The sequence below is a fragment of the Ochotona curzoniae genome, unplaced genomic scaffold, assembly GCF_017591425.1.
Source record: "Ochotona curzoniae isolate NIBS_2020 unplaced genomic scaffold, NIBS_Ocur_1.0 contig_4558, whole genome shotgun sequence".
Taxonomy (NCBI): Eukaryota; Metazoa; Chordata; class Mammalia; order Lagomorpha; family Ochotonidae; genus Ochotona; species Ochotona curzoniae.
This window is the reverse complement of record NW_024466327.1, coordinates 849,211-868,317: the sequence shown is the minus strand read 5'-3', so window position 1 is coordinate 868,317 and position 19,107 is coordinate 849,211. Positions and strand designations below refer to the sequence as shown.

Here is a 19,107-nt window from a genome sequence, read left to right as displayed (position 1 = left end):
TAGGGTTTCCTGTGAGAGGTCTCCTGCAAGTCTGATTGCCATTCTTCCATAGGTCAATTGATTTTTTTTTCACATGGACAGTTGAGGATGTTTTCTTTGTGTTTGAAGAAAGCTGATTATCATGTGCTGTGATGAAGATAATTTTGTTAAACCCTATTGGAAGTTCTGTGCCCCTTGTGTATTGTTTTCGGTTTATTTCTGTTAGGGAAGTTCTCTTTTACTGTTTCATTAAATACATTTTTAAAGCCAGCTTGTCTTTCTGCACCTTCTGGAACCCCCATAACTGTTATGTTCAGTTTTTCAATAGTGCCCCTTAATTCTTGAATGATTTCCTTAGTTTGGCCAATTCCTCTTCTGTTTTTTTTTCTTATTGTTTCCCCATTGAGACAAGAAATATCTTCCAATTCTGAGATTCTTTCTTCTGCCTCATTCTTCATTCTATTATTGAATTTTTCCACTGAATTCTTAATGTGCTTCATTGTGTCCTTCATTTCTAATAATTCTGCTTGATTTTGTTTCAGTGTTGCTACATCCTTTGTAACATATTTCTTAAATTCCTTGATCTCTTGTATGTGCTTCTCGTTGATGATCAGAAATTTTAAAATGAGTTTTTACGTTATTTATCCCCCATTTCCTTGATGTATTCCTCAGTTAAGTCTGTGGTGGCAAAGGCTTTTCCTCCTTTGCAGGAGTGTTTTCAGTAATATCCATTTTGCCTCTCTCTCTTGTTTGTTCTTGGCCATTGTACTTTTGGTTAGCAGATTCTTCTCCTTAGGGCAGTTTTCTCAGCTGTGTCACCCCCAAGTCTGCAGTCAGAGTTTTCTTTCATCCATTCCACTTCTTATGGGCATCTGTGATGTTTCTATGCCTTTGCTATTATAGACTGTGCTGCTATAAATATAGAATTACAGATCCGTTCTTCATGTGCAGATTTCATTTCCTTTGGGTATATTCCCAGAAGTGGGATGACTGCATCATATGGCAGATCAATTTTCAGCTTTCTTAGCACTCTCCATACTGACATCCATAGTGATTGTACTGGCTTACACTTCTACATTTGTCCATGTTGAGCCCACTATGCTTGTGGGTTGGGAGTCAATCCTGAAGTACTCCCAATGGAAGAGTAGCTTTTCTTTGAATGTAAGTTAGGGTACTGAGGCCTGGTGGTTTGATGGAGAGAGACCAGATGATCTTTATGGATGAGACTGATATACCAGCCTACTTATGAGTCCTTTGTAGAACTTGTTATCACTGAACAATGCAGATCACCACACACCAGTCCATGAGAAAGCTAAGGCTGGGGTTTGTCTAGCAGAACCAGATCCTAGTACCTGACAAAATGTTAGATCAGGGGACAGGTCACATTAGGCAGGGCCATGACATTAATCAGCACACAAGTGAACCATTTCCGGGGGTTGATTCTGTGGGGAATATTTGGGTCAAACCCTGTGAAAATACTAGTCTCACTGGTAGCTCAAGAATTGGAGTGGTGATGGGCTGAGCTAGGTGTGACCACGGAGCCTGCCATCACTCATGGGTACGGGAACCAACTGTTGTTTGGGCTGGTCAAGGAATCGGCATCTGAATGCGCATCCAATAATAGGATGTGAGGTGGACAGAATGGCAAAGTTCACCAGCTCATGCAAGACCAAAATGAAAGGCCAGACTAGGCCAGTCAATGGCTTAACACCCACTGGCATTTATGAAAACTGGGTCTGGGAGTTGGTCAAGTGGGGGAACTTGGGAAACTCCTTTAGTGGGTCACAACTCTCACTGATGACCACATGGTCTGGGCCTGGGGGTCAGACAAACTGAGCAAAGTAGCTTCACTGGCTGGTTAATGTGTGGGTTGGTTATGGAAGGAGATGGTATATGTGATGCCGAAGCGAGCACTGGTTATGGAAGGAGATGAACTGGGAAGGGGCCAAGCAAACCGTAACTCACAAGCAAGAGTATAAATCAGTCTGGAGCATAGGTCATGCCAAGCTAGGATCTTATACCTACTGGTTTGCATGACCAGAGATGCTAAGCCACAGCATCTAAGGCAAAGGCCAAGATAGGTGAGGGACTATGCCAAGCTGGGTCAGAGCAACCACTGGCATGTGTATGATCTATGCTCATGTTGGGGAGCTAAGAAGACATCCTAGCTGGATTGGGGTTCCCACTGGTGAGTGTGGGGGCCAGAGTGGGGGCTGCATTCGGGTCTGAATATGGTCTGGATATAAATGTCCTTTGGCACAAGTGTAAACTGGGACTGGACACACCAAGCCAGGCTAGACTTCAGTACCATCTTGTGCTCTGGAGGACCAGGGTAGATGTAGGACGGGCTAGGCGAGTCTCTGCTCCTACTGAGTCATATGTGAGCTGTGTCTGGGTACGGATGAGCCTGGCTGGGCTGTAACATCCAACAGTAAGAACCAGAACGGACTGAAGCCCAGTCAGGAAAAGCCACTGTTCCTGCTAGGATAGGAGGTAGACTAAGTAGGATTGGCTCATGGACCACCGGTATGTGCGAGATCTGGCATTGGGAGAGGTTCTGATGGAGGAGCCTGGACAACTCCTCTGGCCAGACAGAGATAGGAAGAACCATGATAGGGAGCAGCCCAGACCAGGCCAGGGAAAGGTACCCAGCAGAATATAGTTGGCACAAGTTGGGGGCGGACCAGGCTGAACGAGTTCAGATCACCCACTGGCGTATTTGAGCACCAGAACAGTGTGGGTCGGGCCAGGTTCAGTTGCAGTACATACACATTACAGCTGGGATTGGGTGCATGCTGGGCTTGGCTAGAATGTAACCTTCACCAGCATCAACTGGAATTTGGGGTGGGCCGGGCCAGGGCAGGCTACAGCACCCACTTGCAAATGCCATAGCTAGGGGCCCATGCCAGATTGGGCAGGAGGGCCCAAACAGCACATATAGTAACCAAGGAGGGAGGGGATAAAGCTGTTAGGGGGAAATGTGGAGTCCTTCCTGTCTGCTGAAACACCACTTGCACTGGAGAGCACAAGTTGGAATGTGTGCAGACCAGATTGGGCAGTGCTACAACACCTGTGGGCCTCATGTGAGCCAGATCAGTGCAAGATCTGGGAGTGGGCCCAGGAGGGAACTAATGGGCACCTCCCTCTTGGGTTATCACTTCCACTGGAGAGCATGAAAACCAGGACTGGGACAGACCTGGCTGGACAGAACTGCACTCACCGGCATATGCATGGGCTGGATAGCAGGTCTGGTTGGGTTGAACTATTGACATGTAGGAGAACTGGATGGATGTTTGGGACAGACTGGACAGTACATACGGGCAAACAGGAATCAGGGCCTGGTGAGGGTTATTGTGGGTTGCTCTGACTAGGCTGCAGCTCACACTGGTTTGTGTGAGGGCTGAGTGTGTGCTGGGCAGAATCAGGCTGGATTGCAACACCCATTGGTTCATGTGGAAGGTGGGGCTGGAAAGAGAATTGGCCCAGCAATTGCAACCGCCAGTGGATTGGGGTGAGGGACTGTGGCCAGACCCTGTCTTGGCAAGCACATACAAGAGTCTGGTCTGGGATCACCTCAGATGGTTTCTTTGGGGATCACCCAAATCCAACTGCCAGACTCAGAACCCCAACCATGAAGAGAGTTGCAGGTTCCATGGTCTGACCATGGAGTGCAAGTGTCAAAGCTGAGCCTCCTCAGAGGCTCAGACAGAGCAGTGGACAGCACATCCAGATGCACATGGAGGTTATGGAAGTCCATTGGAACTTTCAGAGGACACCTGGTACCACAAGAGAGGACAGAGGACAGAACAAATCAATCAACTACCCAAGCCATGGGTTGGCAGTGAAAATCTGGGCAAATGGAGACTCTAAGGTGGACTATGTCGATCAGTGAATTCTGCAGCAATTTCATTGTGCTTGGAATGGTGAGACTGGTAGCAATTCAGAACGGCTGAATTATCAAAACCACTTGAGCAGGCCCCTCAGAGCCTGCACTGCATTGTGGATCTGGGATGGATGGGAGGTTGGTAGGGGCTTCTACCTTTATCTCCCCGTTTATCCCAGATACTGGAAAAAAAGAAGTGATAAGGTGGAAACAATAGTCTTACCCACTTTCCTGTAGCCCTTGACCCTTTGTACCCTAATCAACTATGCAAAAGTTGTCAAAATAAAGCAATTTCGAAAAAGAAAAAGAATTCTATATAGAAACTCAGAGATATATAAGTAAAATGTATTTCAATAAAGGTAAATGCATGGAAATTATATAATCTTTTAATAGTACAATGGTACTCTACTTTTTTCTACATTATATGAGACAAATAAACAGTCTAAGAACTATTATTTTAATAAATTTGGATTGTTGTCCTGGTGTGGTAGCCTCATGGCTAAAGTCCTCACCTTGCGTACGCCATGATCCTCTACGGGCAACAGTTCGTGTCCCAGCAGCCCTGCTTCCCATTCAGCTCCCTGCTTGTGGCCTGGGAAAGCAGGTGAGGATGGCCCAAAGCCTTGGGACCCTGCACCTGGATGGGAGATCTGGAAGAGGCTCCTGACTCCTGGCTTCGGATTGTCTCAGCTCTGACCATTGTGGCCACTCGGGGAGTGAATCATCAGAAGAGAGATCTTTCTATCTCTCCTCCTCTTTGTATATCTGTGATTCTAATTTAAAAAATTTAATAAAAAAAGTAAAAGAACAAATTTGGTTTGTTACTTCACATTTTCTTTTCCACATAAGTTTATAGTTTATATTTTTAGACTCTCAAGATATAAAAATATGATTTTGTGATGTTATGGCTGTAAAGGTTTTAGGATTGGGGTATAAAGGGTACAGAAATTTTGGGTGTTATTGAAGTTAAAATGTTGATGTAATTCTAATTATAATGTTTTAGCTTTAGGACACTACATGTAATAACCAAAGTAAATATGAAAACATAGCTATAGCTAATCAACAACACAATGTTATTAAGATATGCAGATATGAAACCATCAGAAAAAGTTAAGTAAGCACAAAGTAAGGCAGTAATGCAGGAAATGAGGGACAATAAATTACAAGAATAGTCAAAAGCAATCAAAAAAATTACAGAAATACATCTTTTGCTTTAAATAAGCACCTCAAATCTGGATGGATTAATCTAATCAACAAAGCGGGTATTTTTATTTTTTAGACTGGACAAAGAAAGTTATAACTTTCTACAAGAAGCTCACTATAAAAGCAAAAGCAACTTAAAAGTGAATGGAAACCAAAAAATATTTGGCACAAACAATATTAACAAAGTCCCAGAAAAGCTGGCTACATTAATTTATTAAAAAAAACAAATTGGATCAAAATATCAAAAGGATTTCAAAAAATAAAACAACTTTATTTTGAGGGCAGGCACAATAGCTCAACTGATTATCCTCTGCCTGAAAACACTAACATCCCATCTGGGCACAGGTTCATGTGTCCCAGCTGCTCCACTTTCTATCCAGTTCTTTCTTCGTAGCCTAGGGGAACAGTGGAGTACAGCCCAAAGCCTTGGGACCCCATACTTGCACAACAGATCTGGCAATGATTCCTGGCTCCTGGCTTTGCATCAACTCAGCTCTGGCTGTTGTGGCTAAACTTTGGGGAGTCAATCAGTCAGATGAAGATCTTTCTCTCTAATTCTCCTTCTCTTTGTTAATCTGCCTTTCGAATAAAAAATAAAGAAGTCCTTTATAAAAAGAGAGCATTTTATTCTTGATAAAGTTGTAAATATGGAAGTAAGACTACAGTAAACAATTGCACATCCAAAATCAGAGTATCAAAATGCACAGACCAAAATTCTGCAACTAAGAAGAGTTATTTTTGTTTTAAATGATTTATTGGAAAGTCAGAGCTGCAGATTAAAGGAGAGACTTCAAGATAAACAGAGATCTTTATTCACTGGCTCATGGCCTAGATTGTCACAGTGTCCCGTGTTGATCCAGGTCAAAACAAGGACCAAGAGATTCTTCTGGGTCTCCCATGTAGGTACAGGGTCCTGAACACTTGGTCCATCGTCTGCTTCTTTTCATAAGTCTTCAGCAGGAAACTTGATCAGAAGTGGGACAGCCAGGACACAAACCAGCATTCATCCAGTCTCCTAGCATGACAGGGAGTGGCTTTACTCAGCATGCCATCACACCAGCCCTGAGAAATAATACTACAATCAGTAATGGATAAAACAACGAAGCAAGGTAAACAAGGAAATAGAAGACTTAAACATATACTCAACCAACTAACCAATAAACTCTTGTAGAGGACTCTATTGAACACCAACAGATTACATGTCCTCAGGTGCATGTGGCTATTTCTCAATACAGACCAGAAAAACCATTCACAAATAGAAAATATGAATACTTCTAATTAATAAGAATGTTGAACCATTTATCATATAGACTGTCAAGGAAAGCTTTTGAAACTAAAGGTTTCACTGGTAAATTTTATTATATATTTCAAAACACTACTCCTTTTCAAACTTTCCCCAAAAACTTGACGAGACAATATTCCTAACTTAAAATATAGAATATTCTTCATACAAAAGCCAAATTAAATAAAATACGGGAAAAGAAAGCTACAAATCCATTATATCATAAACATTGATTTGCGAAAACTTCAACAAATCTACTGGCACACCAGACTCATACTAAAAGGATTTTATACCATGAGTGAATGGAATTTATTTGTAGAAGTAAAAATGGGTTCAACACATGACAGATGATCAACGTAATATACTACATTAACTGAATCAAGCGGGGCATGCAAAATGTTTTAAATCAAGCAGAAAAACAACTGGTTATAAGTCAACAGTTTTTCATGATAAAAATCAACTAATGAATTAGAAATAGACAGAAACTACAGCAACCTTCCATGAGAAATTCACACAAGACATACTCAACGTGAAAGATCAGCAAAACCTTCAGAATGCTCAGGTTCACCGATTTCATTCATCTCATGCTAGAATTCTAGTCAATTATGTAAAGAAAAGTATTTTTTTTTAAAAAGCAACTAAATCATAAAGGAAGAATTAAAATTGTCTTTGTTGATACTTCATGTGATCTTATCTATAGAAAACCCCTGATATCATACAAAAATATTAGGATAAACTAATTCAGCAAAATATCAGGACAAAATTGACACACACACACACAAATCAACTATATTTTTATACAGTAATAATGTGCAAACCAGAAAAGAAAAAAAAAAGAAAAATTCTACTAATAATAACATTACAAAGAACAAAATACTTATGATTTAGTTTAACTAAGGAAGTGAAACAAATATGATGAAACTATAGAACTTTGTCGAAGAAAATCTAAAAAGTTGAAAATAAATAAAAAGTTGCATATTAGTGGACTGGAAGGCTTAATACTGTTACGATATAAATATTTGCTAAAATAATGTAAAGATTATATATTCCTTGTTCAACTTCCAATGAATCTTTAAAAAATTAGTAAAGTCTATTACTAAGTTCATTTGTAATCACAAAAAATTCAAAGTAATCTTAAAGCAAAACACCAAAGCTTAACTTAAAATATGTTTCGATTACAAAACATAACTCAAGCTACAGTCATCAAATCCATATGATACTAACATACAGAGCTGCTGAACAACAGAGTAGAACAAACAATTCATAAATAAACTTTCGGGGTCCTGCACAATAGTGGCTAAATCCTCACCTTGCAATCACCAGGGTTCCATATGGATGCCAGTTCATGTCCCAGCTGTTCCACTTCCTATCCAGCTTCCTGCCTGTGGCCTGGGAAGACACTATAGGATGACTGGAAGCTTTGGAACCCTGCAAATGGGTGTGCGACCTGACTTCAGATCAGCTGAGCTCTGGCTCTTGGGCCTACTTGGAGCATGAAGCAGCAAATGGAAGATCTTTCTCTCTGTGTCTCCTGCTCTGTAAAAAGCTTCCTAGGGATACTAACATAATTCAACATCTTATTTGAAACCATGGACAGGCTTTATAACAAATAGTACTGAGAAAACCAGATATCTATATGCAAAAGAATGATATTATATTCTTCCTTAATGTCACGTATAAAAATTAACCCAATATGTATCACTGATCTAAACATAAGATTTTAAACTATAAAACTTTTAGAAGAAAACATAGGGAGCCTGGCACGATGGCTCACTGCCTAAATCTTCACCTTGTCAGCATCGTGATCCCATATGGGCCCTGTTCATGTCCCAGCTGCTCCGTTTCCCATCCACTAGGTCACTGCTTGTGACCTAGGAAAGCAGTGGATGATGGTCCAAGTTCTTGGGACCTTGCACCCTTGTGGAAAACCCAGAAGAAGCTTCTAGCTTCTGGCTTCAGATTGGCTCAGCTCTAGTCGTTACAGCACTTGGGAAGTGAACCAGCAGATGGAAAATCTTTTTCTCTGTCTCTCCTTCTCCAATAAAAATAAATAAATCACTAAGAAAGAAAACACGGGGGAAAAAAACTTTCCAACATTGGATGCAATGGTACTTTATAAAATATGACATTAAAATCATAGGTACCAAACAAAAATGTCCAAACTGGACCACATGAAAACTCAGGTTTTGTTTATCAAAAAGATGTATTTGTGCTCCACAGAGTAAAGAGGCAATCCGCGGAATGAAAGAAGATAAAAGAAGATATTTGCAAATAATGCATTTGATAAGGGATTAATATTAAATCTCCAGTGACCTCTTAAAAATTATAAACAACACACAACCCGTTTAAAAACTGAGGAAAAGAACTTGAATAGACACCAGCCCAAAGATGATAAGCAAATGGACAATAAGTATGTGAAAAGATGCTCACCTTTGCTGATCAGAGAAATACACGGTAAAAGTATAAAACTACGATGAGGTACTTTAGAATGCCTGCAACAAACAAACAAAAAATAGCAACTGTTCATGGAGATGGGAGAAAATTAGTAGCTTTGCTTCCTTTATGTAGCAAAGTAAAATGTTTTAGCTGCCATGGAAAATAATCGTAAAGCTATAAATTGTTACTGATGTTATGTCAGGGCTTTTAATTGATTGGGATGATACTCTGCCGGCTCTACATTCAGACCAGAGATGGTCTCCCCAAGAAACCGTTGAACTTATCTGGACATGCTGGACTTTATACTTGGTAAATGCTTGCAATGAACTTGAACTTGGGTAATGCAACAAGGTGGAGGAATCCACCATTGGGGGAGGGTTTGGGGACAGGTGTGGGGAATCCCAGTGCCTATAAAACTGTGTCACATAATGCAATGTAATCAATAAAAAATATTAAAAATATAATTGCTGTAAGATTCAGAATGTTTGAGTGCATTATAGAAGATGGGATCCCCAGACCTGTGTATACCTATGTTCATAAAAGCATTATTTACAATAGCTAAAATATGGAAGCAACCCAAATATACACAAAACTCAACGGATAAGCAAAATCTGGTGGTCCATGAAAAAAATACAATTAACTCTCACAAGGGAAGATAATTCTGACATGTGTTATAATGGCAATAAACCAAAAAAAATTAGCATATCTATTAAAGATGCCATATCTATAGTGGGAATAATTTCGAAAGATGAAAAGGGTTCTGGAGAGACAGTCAGTGTTGTTTGCACAACCACATCAATATATTCTGTGACACTGAATTGCATGCTTACAATTGGCTAGGAAGGTTCATTTTCACTTTGTGTATTTTATCACAAGAAAATTTTTTATAAAACATATTATATAAAGTGTGTATATATGTATATATATATATTATGTTCAGTGCACAATTAGCAAGAGTTTTGTGGAGCCAAGGAAATAAATGAAATTGTAGGCTTGCGTTTGAAATGAAAATATTCATTCTCTATCGCCCTCAGACTTGGTGAGTACCTGTTAAATGAGGGAAGTAAGTTATTTTCCATCTCTTCTCCAATGAAACTATAAAAGACATTTTAGTTCCCTTCTGCCTGTAAGCAATATGTCTTAGCTCTTTCTCATTATGATCTTAATAGTAATTGAATCTTGTTGGTAGATAAAAGAAATGTGTATGTGATTTGTGAAGGCTTCCTCTGTTTCATTATCAAATACGTTGTTTCTCACTAGGTAATAGAAAGCAAGTTCTCCTTCTGGTCTGGTTTGGTTTTGCTATATTTTCTTGGCACTGTGGTATGTACTTATTCTTCTGCTATCTAGCAAATAGTACACAAATCTAATATGCTGGAAATCTTCTCCTGAGTAGCTTCTCGCCTCTGGAGGTGGGCTATGTTACTAAAGTGTTGGCTGCACCACGTATGCCTGCTGGTTGCACACTGGTAGGAATCTCTTAGTGTTTAGGGTGAGTTTATGGCAAGGGACTCTTCAGGTGGTTCTTTCTCTTCTTTAAAGGAATGGTTATGTGCCATGCAAAACTTTTGCAAATGAGGCTGCCCTGGTCTCCTCTCCTGGGCTGAATTAAGCGCATAAAGGAGACAGCCAGAGTTGTGTGTTGCTGTTAGGTAAAACAACTTTAACGATTCAAATAGATCAGTTGATGCTTTTGTTTCATTTTAAAAGCACGTTAAAATGAATCCAGTTCTCTATTATTCAAAAGAAAATTTCCAAATATGTAGAGTACATTAAACATTTGTTATTTTCTTCCATTCTTTTGCTGGATACTTTTAAACTTAAAATAGTTACCTCATTTTCATTTGCAAGATGAGGTTGAAAATAGCAAGAGTTTTATTGAATATGATGACTCTGATGTATTCACTATTCCTCTTAGCTTTAGTTAATACAGGTTTGAGGTTAAAATACTGCGTGATTTTTTATGTATTATTGGTTTCATATACTAGTGACCCCCAATACAACTCCTTCAAAAAAAAATTAAGGTATGATTATCTCAAAACTCCACTCTGACAACAAGCAGTATGTCTTGTTTGGAAGTGCGTGAAGGCTGAAACCTAGAATAAAATTTGAAGATGTGTTTACACGCATTAGCTTCCCCCACAACATTCCTGCCTCAGCCTCAGTGTCCACCCACTTTTTGCTGGTCTCCATCTGCAAAGCTACTTGGCACTTTTAGGATCAGGACAACTCTTTAAGCTACATTCTATAAAAAAAATTCTGACAATCACAGCTAGTTTTATAAGAAGGTTTGCTTAAATCTGTGCCAAGCAGCATCCCATCATTGTGTGGATTACAGATGAAAGTTTTGCATCATGTGATAACTTTGTATTAAGGGTATTATGTATGTTTGCATATTTGGTAGAAGATCAATTTCTCTATTGATGCAGCTATCATACTAACACACATTAAAGGAAAATTCTGTATCTAGCTTGTTCTCATGTGTTTCTCTGTTTGGCTTCTCATCAAGATGATTCAGAAAATGCTGCTAAGTGGTGCTACACAAACAAACAAACTCTACCAGAAGTCCTCGGTGACTGAATCCTTGTTCAAGAAGCCAGATTTCCTTGCAGACTCCAGGGAGTGAATGTCTTTCTGTATTTATTTTTAAAGATTTTTTCCCCCATCAAATCCCAAGGGATGCCTGGGGAAGCCTTGTTATAAAATCTAAATGGAAATTGCATTTGCTTGAAGGCTGCTTACTCAAAATGATTTGGCATTGTGCTATTTACATGGAAATAAAGGAGGAGTCCCACAGTGGCAAATCCAGTGTCCTTTACTTGTAACAGTGATACTAATGGATCCTGGATGATTGGTTACTAATTATATACATTTAAACCAAACCTTAGAATATTTTCTCATTGTTCTGAAGTCTGAGAGGAACGCATGGTATAGTCTTTCCAATCAAGTCTGAAAATGTTTTTCTTCTTTAAAATTAGGCCTGATTAAAAACATTTCCATTTAATAGAAATTTGGATTGTTTCCAGTCAGGGGACATTATAAACAATGTTGCTCTAAACAGTGGAGTACATGTCTTTGAGAGGACTTCAATTTTTATTACTCTTGAATAAAAGCAAGTAGACTTAATGGGTTGTAGAATAAGCGTGTATTTGTTTAACCATACAGGCATGACTGTGCAGTTTTGCCTTCCCAGCAGCAATGCACTTGAGCTGTAGTAGAACCATATCCATGCAAAAACTTGAAAAGGTGTTTTTAAAAATTTTGCCATTGTAGGGTTGGCCTTTACCAGTTTGGGTTTTAGCATTTCTCTGATGACTAACATGCCTGAGCATTTAAAAATGTGCTTATTTCCATATTACATCTATATTACTGAAGTGTCCATTCCAAATAATGTGCTATTTGTTGAAGGTTAATTTCATTTTCGAGATCTAAGTGTTCTTTATGCAGTTTTTGTAAATACTATCTCTCACTCTGCGATGTGATTTATATTCCTTTTTTAAAGAAATGGTTTATTTACTATGTATATTTATTCAAAAGCAGAATAATGGAAAGGGAAGGGGAGACAGTTGAATGAGGAAACACTTTGTACTTGCTTGTCTTCGGTTCTGAAGGTAGGGGTATAGGTTATTAATGTAAACACATTGCTTTTAATGTGACTATCTAATATTGTAAGTCTCTTATTAATCATTGTTCTAGTTGAATCAATGTTTAGCTTTTTCCGTCTTCATGGATATGCAATAAAAGGTACTACAAAGTATACAATGTCATATTCATAAATATATGTCATTAAAAACATTGCAATTAAGCTAACTTACATATAATGTCGGTGTATCCATATACCTGAAACATTTCTCACGCCTTTTGATAGATTCCTTGCTACTCTTTCTCACCTGTCCCCACTCCTTCAAGCAATCATCGATCTTGTTTCTGTCATCATTGAACTTTCTTTTCTATAGACTCAGGTTGTAGAATAATAAAACGTGCACTCTCCCTGTATGAAGCATAACTGTTTGGGGATTCATTCATACTAAGGTGCGTATAGTTTTGCATTGTATCAATACACTGCAACTTACATACTCAGTTCTCTATTGATTAACCAGGAGTGGTTGTAGTCAACTTTAGTGAATCATATGTAAAGTATATATTCACTTTCTCCAAATAGATTTTTTTTAATTTTTCCCAAGTACGTATCTAATAAAGAAAAGGTTGGATTATACAGTGAATGAAAAACTTTTAAAGAAACAGAGAATCTATTATGCAAGGTGGTTTTTCACTTTGCATTCCGATCAGCACTTGCTTTTGATGAAAACACCACTTGCTTTTCTACATACTTTTAAAATACTTTTTAAAATTGTTTTAATATATTTATTTATTTTATTGGAAAGTCGGATACATAGAGAGAAGGAGAGACAAAGAATCTCAATCTGCTGGTTCACTCCCTAAGTGGCTGCAACCACTGGTGCTATGCCGATCCGAAGGCAGGAGCCAGGAGCTTCTTCCAGGTCTCCCACACGGTCGCAGGATCTCAATGCTTTGGACCATCCTAGACTGCTTTCCCAGGGCACAAGCAGGGAGCTGGATGGGAGGCGGAGCAGCTAGGACATGAACCCGTGCCCAAATGGGATCCTGGCGAATGTAAGGCGAGGATTTAGCCACTTGGCTACCATGCCAGGCTGTCTTCTACACTTTTCCTAAAATGTGTTACTTGCTGTTAGCACTGGATGTAAAATGTTCTTTGTAAAGTATTTCTAAAATATATCAAAAATATTTTTAAGTCATTAAGAGTGCTATGTTGACACTTGATTTATAGATACAAGCTCCTCAAATAATATTTCTCTGAGGAAAAATAAATGGGTGTGATGGTTCGTTTTTGCAACAGATATAAAATGTACCGCTTATTTAGCTCTGTCTTGATGTCCAGTTGAGACATGAGCCTGGCTTCTTTTGACATTTGTATTTGCAGCTGGCCTAAAAAAAAATGAGACTGGCGTACAAAAGGAAGACTGATTAAAGACATGCAGTGCAAGCAGAGGATGGAAAGGGGAGGGGGACAGCTTAATAGAAGTAAAACTCCTGATTTTTGACACTTGGCTATATGAGGCAACATGTTAAAGAGAGGAGTTATGCTATACTTGACCATAATACATATCCTAATTAGTGAAACCATAGTAACACAGGAAAATTAACATAAAGAATCAATGAACTTATTGTTAAGTGATGCTTTCCTGTCTCTATTGCTTTCCTTGCCAAGCTACCTAACGCCATCGGTAAAAGGCAGCTACGAAAGTGAGACTCTACTTTGAGCCAGCAGAGAGAAACTACAGATTCGTGTTTCTGGAAAGCTTCTGTTTAAAGAAAAGTCTAAGGCTTTTTCGTACCTCTTCCTGTGCCTCTACCACTTCCGCTCTTCCACTTCCGCCTCTACCACTTTCGCTGCCTCGTGTGTTTCTACAGCACGAAACTTGTCATTTTGCTTTTGAAAAACCTGCAGGAATGTGTATGAGAAGTGTGTGCAGATAAGTCATATTCAGATCATTGTATTTCTGCTTGTAAACTCTTGGTGCCATTTTATAAATTATCCTCCTTTACTTCAAAACTTCCAGTTGAGTTCTGTTACCATCAATGAGTTTTCAGATGCCTTTCTGAGTTGTTTGTTTGTTTGTTTTAGAGAAGTAAGCTTTTATTTCTTCGTTTCGTAGATAACGCTGGCTGAGCTGGTTGCTTTTTGGCTTAGTCGAAGAGACTGAAGCCCATAATCTTGTCCGAGTCTTTGAACTCCTCCTTGGCCTCCACCTTGGCTGGAGCTGTAGCTGCAGCTGCAGCTGCAGCAGCAGCAGCAGCAGCAGAGGTGGCAGCAGGTGCAGGGGGAACAGCCACAAAGGCAGATGGATCAGCCAGGAAGGCCTTGACCTTTTCAGCAAGTGGGAAGGTGCAATCTCTCTCCACAGACACAGCCAGGACCCGCTTGTACCCGTTGATGGTGAAATGGGGCACAGAAGCAACAGTCAGGTAGCCAATGTGCAGAGACACACTGGCCACGTTGCGCACACCCTCCAGGATGCGGGAGTGCAGGGTCTCATTGGTGATGTCCAGCACTTCGGGGTTGTAGATGCTGCCTTTGTCGAACACCTGCTGGACAATCAGTCCGAAGGAGAAGGGGGAGATGTTCAGCATATTGAGCAGCGTGGCCTCACCTGCCCCCACTTTGTCTCCAGTCTTTATCAGCTGCATGTAACTCATAATTTCGATGGCACCCCTGGAGATCGTGGTGGTGATGCCCAAAGCCTGGAAGAAGGAGGTCTTCTGGGACCCAGACCAGTGTTCAGAGCTAGCACAGTGACCTCACAGGAAGCAATGGCCGCAGCACGGGCAGCAGCGGGGCACCTTGTTGGCCAGCAGCATGTCCCTAATCTCAGTGAGGTCCTCCTTGGCGAACACAAGTCCACGTTGCCCCAGATATGTGGCAGGAGTTTCTCGAGGGCTGGGTTGTTCTCCAGGTGGCCCCGATGGCCTTGCACATCATGGTGTTCTTGCCCAACAGCATCACGGCCTTCTCCTGCAGGGACATGTGGATCTGCCGCATCTGCTTGGAGCCCACATTATCTGTTCCCACAATAAAGCATTTTGGGTAATTGTCCAGGAGTTGGATGATCCCTGGGCATCACTAAGGTGCATCAGGGATTGCCACGTGGGGCATAAATATGATGTTCCTCCCACAAGGACGCCTGGCAAGAGACCTTTCTGAATTTTAGATTTGAAAGCTTTGCTGAACACGTTCACAGGCAATTTCCATTTTTGAAAACTACCCACAATAAAGCATAGGAGAATATTTTAATTTTCCATTGTTAATAAATAAATTACTTCAAATAACTCTTTGGTGTATTCTGGTGAGTACAATTACCAATGGCAGAACTTCTGCTAATAATTGATATGGTCTAGAATTTCTTCAAAGCCATATTAAATATAAATGTAAATGTGAAGACTTATCATGGGCTCCAAAAATACTTCTACTCGTGTTTTCTTTTGATAGCAAAAAGATGTGAAAGCACGCTGGATGCATTGGGGATAACCAAGGATGAATGCGTTTCTTTAAGATTCTTCCTCTTCATCAGACATAGCCCTCTCACTGAATATGTTAGGATTCAGATAAACATCTGAGTTGTTGAAGTCAAGAAACTCCTGAAAGATATTTCTTGGGCTATCTTTTTGTCTAACATTCTCTTTCCTCCTTCCCCTTTCCTAGAGAAAAAGTTCAGAAGGATAAGTAATTATAAATGTATCTGCAGTATGTTTTAAATATATGGGATCCAAATATGGATCCCAGGGTGCAATGCACAATTTAATTTGATAAATACTGCATGCAAACTCTAGGTAGCTAAAAACTGACTGACGGGGGTAATGTGAGTGATGGAAATTAAGGGGTGATTTTCAAGGTGACTGGACTTATGACGTGGATCAATTTCAAGGTAGAAATGGAGAAAGCATGCCTGGAAGAGTGATGCTTGAGTCTACTTCTATCCAACCTGACCAGTGCAATCAAATCAGAGCTTTACCAGATGTCCTCAGAGTCGGGATGAATTGGCAGCTACCCAGTGCTTCAGAGAAGGAGGAGAAGAGGGTATTTCTCAGTAAAAACCAAACAGTGAATTCTATCACAACTGTATTACACGCCATGCAAGCGAGTCATCTTGTGTACTATTAAACCGAGAGATTTTATTTTTAGCAAAAATGGAAGAATTTTTCCCCCTCTACTTTCCTAGATTATCTTTTAGAAGGTCAATGTACCTTAAAGAGCCAAACACAAACACAGCTCCAAGCTACACGTAAGGCAATGTACAGTTTTATCTTGGAATGAAGACATAGGCACCACTTTGGTGAACGTACAAATCCCTCACTCTCCTCTTTGAAAAGATTCTGGGCTTCAAAAATATAAACAGTGCTCTAACGCATAACTGAAGTAGAAGACAATGAATTAACCAAGTTGCATTGCAAGCATACGTTGTTAGACCTTATGAGTTGATGCAGCTAATTTTAAAGTCAATTTGAAAAACACTCATTAAGAGTCTACTGTGTTGGGCCTGGCGCGGTGGCGCAAGTGGTTAAAGGTCCTCGCCTTGCACGCCTGGGATCCCATATGGGCGCCGGTTCTAATCCCGGCAGCCCCGCTTCCCTTCCAGCTCCCTGCCTGTGGCCTGGGAAAGCAGTCGAGGACAGCCCAAAGCTTTGGGACCCTGCACCCACGTGGGAGACCCGGAAGAGGCTCCTGGCTTCGGATCGGCATAGTATCGGCCCGTTGCGCTCACTTGGGGAGTGAATCATCGGACGGAAGATCTTCCTCTCTGTCTCTCCTCTTCTCTGTATATCCGCCTTTCCAATGAAAAAATAATAAAAATAAATCTTTAAAAAAAAAAAAGAGTCTACTGTGTTCAAGAAGCCTAGAGCTAAGCCGAAGCTACAGTCAGTTCAGAAAAAGCTTTAGTATAGAGGAAAACAAGGGATGTATTTTAAAATGCTATTAGCTTGACAGAAATTAGAGAAACTGCAGCCACATAACTGTCGGAAATTTTTACAGCGCTAATGTATGAATTTCCCATGTTTGATGAATCTAGTTTAGAAGACTATGAGAAAGTCACTCTAAGGGCTATCTTATGAAAGGTTGGTAGCTAGAAATCAGACTCCCTCTCATTAATACTATGGAATGGGAATAAAAAACCACTTGCATCTCTTTGGCAAGTTTATTCAAAATTGTTCCAAGGAGGGCCCGGCGCGGTGGCGCAGTGGTTAAGGTCCTCGCCTTGCACGCCCCAGGATCCCATATGGGCGCCGGTTCTATCCCAGCAGCCCCGCTTCCCTTCCAGCTCCCTGCCTGTGGCCTGGGAAAGCAGTCGAGGACAGCCCAAAGCTTTGGGACCCTGCACCCGCGTGGGAGACCCGGAAGAGGCTCCTGGCTTCGGTCCGGCATAGCATGGGCCGTTGCGCTCACTTGGGGGGTGAATCATCGGATGGAAGATCTTCCTCTCTGTCTCTCCTCTCTGTATATCCGCCTTTCCAATAAAAAAAATTTTAAAAAATAATAAAAACAAATCTTTAAAAAAATTGTTCCAAGGAGAAAGCCAGAATATGAATAAATATGCCATACTTAGTGTTGGGGAGCAAAGAGACCCAAAGTATCGGAAAGAGGACTTTGGGATCATCCAATCATGAATGCCACTAAGGAAATGAATGGCAATGGGATTGGAACCTGAAGACTTGGGAGAATCAAGCTTTGCATAAAATGCAAAATGTAAGGACAATATTCTCCTTACAAAAACCCTATGTTATCGTGCAGCACAGTCACCGATGTGCCAGCAAGAATTTCTGGTAGGATAGGACAATTGAGAGGCTCCTGTGAAAGGCTCAATGTGTTTTTATAATCATGTCCAGTTTACCTGTGTTAGACAAAACTTTTGACAGACCTACAAGGAGCAATTCTGCAGGGTTGTCAATCCTCCATGCTGCTGGGAACACCACTAGCCTGGCCAGCCAAGGACAAATACATGCAGCTGCCAGAAGTAACAAAGCAATGGGCTTGCCTCAAGGAGCTATCAGTTCTGGACAATTTGGTATTTTTTAAAGGAAAGATGTATGTATAACAGGTACTGCAGTTTATTAAGACCTGAACTGTTGTGGCTCATGGATTCAGGATGAGGGAAGGGAGGAACAAATGAAGAAAGGAAGCATCAATGCAGAGACTCTGTGCTCACAAAGAACCAGTAAGGTACTGATACTGGAGAATACAGAGCAATTCACGCTTGAAAGCATGTGGTGTCAAAGCACGCCTCAGATACCCTCAGTGTGGCATGAACACACGATTCTCCATGAGAAGGGCAGTATTGGGAAATACACTTGAGCTGCCTTAGAAATGAAAAGGAAAGATATAAAATTGTTATTATGGAAGTCCATAATATTTCTCCACATCAGAGCATAGCAAACAGGAAGGAAAGAAAAATGATTGGAATAATAGAAAGTGATTAATTCCTACATTAATAAGGAACTTTACCTAAAAACTAGGTTCTTATTAGAAATCTATTTTATTTCTCCTAGTAGCAGAAAGCTCACTTAATCTATGAGTGCCAGATGTCATCATTCAATAAAATATTCAGCACTCTATGTGAATATTCATGAACCCAGATGCCAAGGAAATGTCAAATCACCAATACTCCTGTGAAATTATGTAGCGGAAACAATTCGATGTAATTTTTGGGAAAACTATTTCCAGGCTTGAATCTCTGATGTGCTTGATTCTGTTTTTTCATATCAGGTACTTTACCTTATAATGCTGTAA

At 40.3% G+C, this 19,107-nt stretch overlaps 1 pseudogene; it reads right to left on the bottom strand.

The window, feature by feature from the left end:
• Positions 1–14,448: 14,448 nt before the first annotated feature.
• Positions 14,449–16,457, bottom strand: LOC121160750 (annotated as a pseudogene).
• Between the last annotated feature and the right edge of the window lie 2,650 nt (positions 16,458–19,107).